The sequence below is a fragment of the Callithrix jacchus genome, chromosome 1 (assembly GCF_049354715.1).
Source record: "Callithrix jacchus isolate 240 chromosome 1, calJac240_pri, whole genome shotgun sequence".
NCBI classification, from domain to species: Eukaryota; Metazoa; Chordata; class Mammalia; order Primates; family Cebidae; genus Callithrix; species Callithrix jacchus.
This window is the reverse complement of record NC_133502.1, coordinates 144,860,728-144,867,296: the sequence shown is the minus strand read 5'-3', so window position 1 is coordinate 144,867,296 and position 6,569 is coordinate 144,860,728. Positions and strand designations below refer to the sequence as shown.

The following is a 6,569-nucleotide window of genomic DNA, read 5'->3' as shown; positions in this document are numbered from 1 at the left end:
TTTTTGGTCTCCTCTTATGGTTGAGTAGTTCCTTATTACCAGCACGCTCCTTTTCTGTGGTATTAGTAATCTGTTAGTCTTTTTATTCAGAAAACATTTAGCACACTACCTTGACTAAACTTAACCTGGGGGTGTTGCAAGTAAAATTCCTTTGTTTATCCGTCTTATTGGTCCAAGAGAGGTTTCATGTAAGTTTTATTTTCCAGGTAGCTTAACTGCAAAGCTTTTTTTATTTTTTTTGACAGGGTCTCTGTTGCCTGGGCTGGAGTGCAGTGGCATGATCATGGCTCACTGTAGCCTCGACTTCCTGGGCTCAAGTGATCCTTCTGCCTCAGCCTCCTGAGTAGCTGGGACTACAGGCACGTGCCACCATGCTCAGCTAATGTTTGTAGAGATGGTGTTTTGCCATGTTGCCCAGGCTAGTCTTGAACTCCTGGGCTCGAGCAATCTGCCCACCTTGGCCTCTCAAAGGGCTGGAATTATAGGCGTGAGCCACTGTGCCCATCCGCATTTTATTTCTTAAAGGTCTTCCTCATATGTTGTAAACTTCCCTACTGAGTATAAACTTCCTTGATTCAGCTTATCAGGACTTTCTGTTGTAATAGAGTAGCCTCATGTAATGTTTACTCCCAAGTTAAATGGTCTGGATATCTGCTTTTTTCAGTTTTTTTTTTTAAATACCTACTTTTGCCTTCAGAGCTGCTCCTTTCTGTTGTGGCTCATTGGTTAGGAGAGTGTGAAGTTTTAGCCATATTGAGGTTGCCTGATAAGAACAGCAAAGTAAAGGAGCAGTTGCTTCTAAAAGTCCTGTTTGCAATTGAAATTCATCATAAAGAGAAAGTGCAATATCCTGAACTTGTAAAGTTGGAATTCATTTAAAAAATGGTGTTTAATAATCACATGATCTGATGAAATGTTTTAATCCACCTCTAGCAGTCATTGTAGAGTTCTAGACCTCCAGAGTGAGCAATAGGCCTGACCAGGAAGAGCCCTGGGGAACCTCCGCATAACTACAGAGCACTCCCAATCCCCGAGGGGCTGACTCCCATCTTACATCTATTTAGCTGAAGTTTCCAACTAGGGAATTTTTTTCTCCAAAAGAGCATAGCTGATTTTAAAGTAGAAATTGAAGGTAAAATAGGATTTATCTCAGTTCTCATATCCTGGCAATATTCATATTGTCAATTTTTTTTTTTTTTTTTTTTTGAGACATGGTCTTACTCTGTCACCCAGGCTGGAGTGCAGTGGCAAAATCTCGGCTCACTGCAACCTCTGCCTCCCAGGTTCAAGTGATTCTCCTGCCTCAGCTTCCTGAATAGCTGGGATTACAGGCACCCACCACCACACTAAGCTAATTTTTGTGTTTTTTCCAGTAGAGGCGGGTTTCACCACCTTGGCCAGGCTGATCTCAAACTTCTGACCTCAAGTGATCCACATGCCTCAGCCTCCCAAAGTGCTGGGAATAGAGGCGTAAGCTACCGTGCCCAACCATCAGTAATTTTTTTAAATGTCACTTCAATAAATGCCTTTCCTCTGCCATAAAGACCAAACACCTTGCCTCCCTTACTCTTGTGTCTAGCTAAACTGCCCTGCTGTCTCTGCACTCCAGCCACTGGCACTTCCTAATTACTTGGGCCACACTGTATTCATCTTGCTCCCAGCCTCTACCCATGCAGTTGCCCTCTGCCCTCAGCACTCCCTTTCTCTACTTCATTTATCAACTCTGTCCTTCAGATCTCGGTTCAAATGTCACTTCCTTGGGGAAGCTGGCTTACACTCTCAGGACTTGTTTCGGTTCCGCCTGTCAGGCTCTTCTTATGTCACCATGTTTCTATTTTTCACAGCACTTACCTGTTTTAATTACATTGTGAATTTTTTTTAATCTAGAGAAGCATGTATTCACTAATATATTTTTTGTGTGTTCTGTAATTTTTTTCATCTTGCTTGATTTTTCTGCAGCTAAATTAGAAAAGTGTACTTTTCCCCCTAAAAAAATGCAATGATGTTCTTTCTCTGATTTTGTCACCTTTCTTCCAGGAAATCCATGTGTTCAAAGTGCTTACTTTCAGTTTGCCCCATAATAAATGGTTGTTTAATCCAAATATATGAGCAGCAAACTGTGCTCATCCTTCTGGAGAAAGTATGGTTGAACAGCTGAGACCACACATCCTGAATGCCTCAGTCTGGTGTAAGGGGAGGACAGCAGATAACTGGATAAGCAGTGTTCCCAAACCATTGCTTCTCCCTGCCACAAATACAGTATGAATGCCCCCTCTGCATACTCAGCTTTAATCCTCAGAGTTTCATCTAGTCCTTTATGTGCAGATATTACTCAAAGTCCACATGGAATGCCAAATTTCCACAGGCCTTCTTGAATTTTTTCACAGTGACTTAAGATCAGAAATAGAACCCAACAGTACTGCAAGACTGCACTGACTCTGATTTCAAAAGCGACTCTACTCTCTACAACCCACGCAAAGTTTGTCTTTACCATCTGCAAACCTTTAGGAGTTACACTGAAGCCTTGGTAAGACTTTATCTTTTGGCCAGGAGTCATGGCTCATGTCTATAATCCCAGCACTTTCAGAGGCTAAAAACTTTCAGGAGGATTGCTTGAGCCCAGGAGTTCGAAACTAGCCTGGGCAACATGGCAAGACTCTTGTCTCTATTTTTTTTAAATAACATTTTTTAAAGTATGATTAAAAGACTGTCTTTCTATTGGCTCTGATCTCCTGATGGTCAGTGTCTCTAGGAATCAGTATCAATAACTTCAGTGGGCACAGTTTCTTTGCTGGTCACATCAACACCAAATTCAATCTTCATATCAACCAGTGTACAGTGCTGGGGGGCAACCAGGATCTCTCCAGAATTTCAAAAACAGCCTGTGTAGCATGACTCATGATATCCACTTCAGTTTTATACCAAGCACAGCAAAGCCAAATTTTGCTGCAATTAGCTGTTCCCTAGACCGCTGTGGGTATCATCCTTGAAAAACATGTCCACTTTAGGTGGGTAAAACTCATATCCTTCCTTGACACCAGGATTTCTTTTGAAGTAAGAACCAGTTGCAAACCCATTCAACTGGAATTATTTCACACTAGGACACAATGAAAGCTGTCTCACATTTTCTAGTGAAAGCAGTTTTAATACCTGCTTCCTGTAATAGAAAAATGCAAACTGGTAATTTTTTTTTTTTTTTTTTTTTTGAGATAGAGTTTCGCTCTTGTTACCCAGGCTGGAGTGCAATGGCACGATCTCGGCTCACCACAACCTCCGCCTCCTAGGTTCAGGCAATTCTCCTGCCTCAGCTTCCCGAGTAGCTGGGATTACAGGCACGCAGCACCGTGCCCAGCTAATTTTTTGTATTTTTAGTAGAGATGGGGTTTCACCATGTTGACCAAGATGGTCTCGATCTCTTGACCTCGTGATCCACCCTCCTCGGCCTCCCAAAGTGCTGGGATTACAGGCTTGAGCCACCGCGCCCGGCCTCCGCAAACTGGTAATTTTATTTGAAATTGCAGCCTTTCCTTCCAGGTGATTCTAACTGCATTTCCTGCTGTAGACTGGTCCTTGGACTGCAGGAGGACTTTTCCTGGCCTATCTACCAAACAATTCATAGACCTCTTGTTTTACCCTCATACAGTTTTTTGCCAATGTTCAGTGCCTCAGCTGTCACCATTATCCTGAGTGGGACGAGAGTTGCACCCATGCTGAGAGGCAGAAATCTCTTGTGAATATTTGATACCTGCTGCTTATTTATTGACAGAGATTCTTACTGTCGCCTAGGCTGAAGTGCATTGATGCAATCTGGCTCTCTGCAGCTTTGACCTCCCAGGCTCAAGCAAGAACTCCCATCTCAGCCTCACCAGTGGGTGAGACCACAGGTGTGTGTCAACACACCCAGCTAGTTTTTGTAGTTTTTTGTAGAGATGGGGTTTCACCATGTTGCCCAGGCTGGTCTCAAACTTCTGAGCTCAAGTGATCCACCCACCTTGGCCTCACAAAGTGCTGGGATTACAAGGTGTGAGTCACTGTGCCTGGCCCTGATGCCTCTTTAAAAAGCCAGTCCTGACAGGACGAGTGGCTTATGCCTGCAGTCCCAGCATTTTGGGTGGCCAAGGCAGGAGGATCTTTTGAGCCCAGGAGTTTGATAGTTTAAGTCTAGCCTGGGCAATAAAGATCTTGTCTCAAAAAAGAAGAATGATGGAACACACAGGTGCTATCACAGCATTCTGGAATATTCTATCTGACCTTCATTTGTTAATGGATCATAGAGATTGTTTAAGGAAAAGGTAATTTTTACATTGATCTCAACGTACTGAACTGTTTTAGCTTGGGCTGCCGTAACAAAGTACCATAGACTGGATGACTTAAACCAGGGTTCCCCAACCCCTAGGCCATAGACAGGTACCCATCCATGGCCTGATTGGAGCCAGGCCACACAGTAGGAGGTGAGCAGTGGGTGAGTGAGCATTACTGCCTGAGCTCAACCTCCTGTCAGATCAGTGGCAGCACTAGATTTTCATTGGAACACAAACGCTGTTGTGAACTGTGAATGCAAGGGATTTAGGTTGTACACTCCTTATGAAAATCTAATGCCTGATGATCTGAGGTAGAACAGTTTTATCCTGAAACCATTGCCTTGCTCCACCCATCTGTGGAAAATTTGTCTTCCATAAAACCAGTCCCTGGTGCCAAAAATGTTGGGGACCTCTGGCTTAAACATTTATTTCTTATGGTTCTGGAGGCTGGGAAGTCCAAGATAAGGAGCTAGCAGATTTGGTTCCTGATCAGGGCCCACTCTCTGGTTTGCAGAGGGCTGTCTTCTTGCTATATCCTCACATGGTGGAGAGAAAGTTCTAATCTCTTCCCCTTTATAAGATTATTAATCCCATCATAGGCACCATGACCTCACCTGATTACCCCTCAAAGGCCTCACCTCCGAACACTATAGCATTGGAAGTTAGGGCTTCAATAGATGCATTTTTGGGAGGATGCATTCAGTCCACAACATAAGCTGCATGATTGATGAGACAGTTCTTTATTCTCCTTTAACTTCCAAACACTGCCAGTGATCCTTTACTCTGAGAAATGTCTAGCCAATTTGAGATAAAACACTCGTGCATGAGTCAGGATTCAGATGTATAGGCACTCCATTTTTCTTTTCATTTTTTTGAGATGGAGTCACACTCTGTCACCCAGCCTGGAGTGCAGTGGCAGGATCTCAGCTCTGCAACCTCCACCTCCTGGGTTCAAGCAATTCTCCTGCCTCAGCTTCCTGAGTAGCTGGGGTTACAGGTGCATACCACCGTGCCCAGCTAATTTTGTTTGTAATTTTTAGTAGAGATGGGGGTTTCACCATCTTGGCCAGGCTAGTCTTGAACTCAACCTCTTGATCCACCCACCTTGGACTCCCAAAGTGCTGGGATTACAGGTTTGAGCCACTGCGCCTGGTTCAGTACTCCATTTTTCTTACCTTTCCTTGACTTATTTCTGAATTGTGGAACTCAATTGAATGAAATTGACCAGGAAGAGCAAGAAGAAAGTATTCTTTAACATAGTTTATCATGGACCGTTGCTTTGTTACTGTTAGAAGCACCATTAAGGCAGTGACTTGTTTATATTGTTTTAGGGCAGCTCAGCTCTATAGCTGCTTTACCTTTCATCATCAACAGAAATAAAACTCAGTGCAGGTACTCTTTATTAAGCAATTACTTCTTTCTGATGTACACTAAAAAATGCATTTAGTTACACTGAGATGTTCTTTATTTGTTTCAGATAATATAAAGAAAAATAAACTATCTCTTTTTCAAGGGTCATGATCTCCATAGTAGATGGTTTATAGTAAGTAGCTTTCTCATTTCCTTGGGCAAAAGAAGCTTCAGAATTTTTCTTCCCCAGAGTTTTCTGGGGAAATTGTGACTAAACAGATTTCCAAGTTTTCATGGGCTTCCCACTCCTCACTAAATAACAGTGATAGAGTTTTGAGAAGGACCAAGAGTAGGAAAAAGAGGGTACAAATGGAAACTGAGGATCTTTCATTTGTAATCTCTGTGTAAAATATGTAAGTAAAGAGTAAAAAAATTAGGAGACAAGGGCCTCAGTTGACGATACAATTGATTTGGTTTTGGTTTTTGGTAGAGATGGTGCCAGATGGGTCTTAAACTCCTGGCCTCAAGTGATCCTCCCGCCTCAGCTTCCCACGGTGCTGGGATTACAGGCGTGAGCCGACATGCCCAACCAGCAACAGGTTTTATATACCATGAGAAAGTTAAAGGGAAGTCTAAGAAGATTAAAGCTTTGCTGTTGCTATCTAGAGCTCTTGAAAGCTTCTGCCACTTGTGATCCAAGAACAGGAATGCATGTTGTTTCTGTTTGGGAGCAATACCAAATCTATTTGAGTTTATTTAAACTCGAACTAGAGGAAAACAGAATCCCCGTTAATTTCAATTTGTGCCTTTTACAGTTTTTTCCTCATTTATTTTATTCAGTGAATTTGTATTACACGTACTCAGTATTGTAAAACTGCCATTTCAGGACAAATAGTTTTGAGTTAAAAGGTTCTAGAC

General features: G+C 42.6%; 1 pseudogene; it reads right to left on the bottom strand.

The window, feature by feature from the left end:
- Nucleotides 1–254: 254 nt before the first annotated feature.
- LOC100410510 (bifunctional phosphoribosylaminoimidazole carboxylase/phosphoribosylaminoimidazole succinocarboxamide synthetase-like) lies at nt 255–3,679 on the bottom strand (annotated as a pseudogene).
- Nucleotides 3,680–6,569: the final 2,890 nt, after the last annotated feature.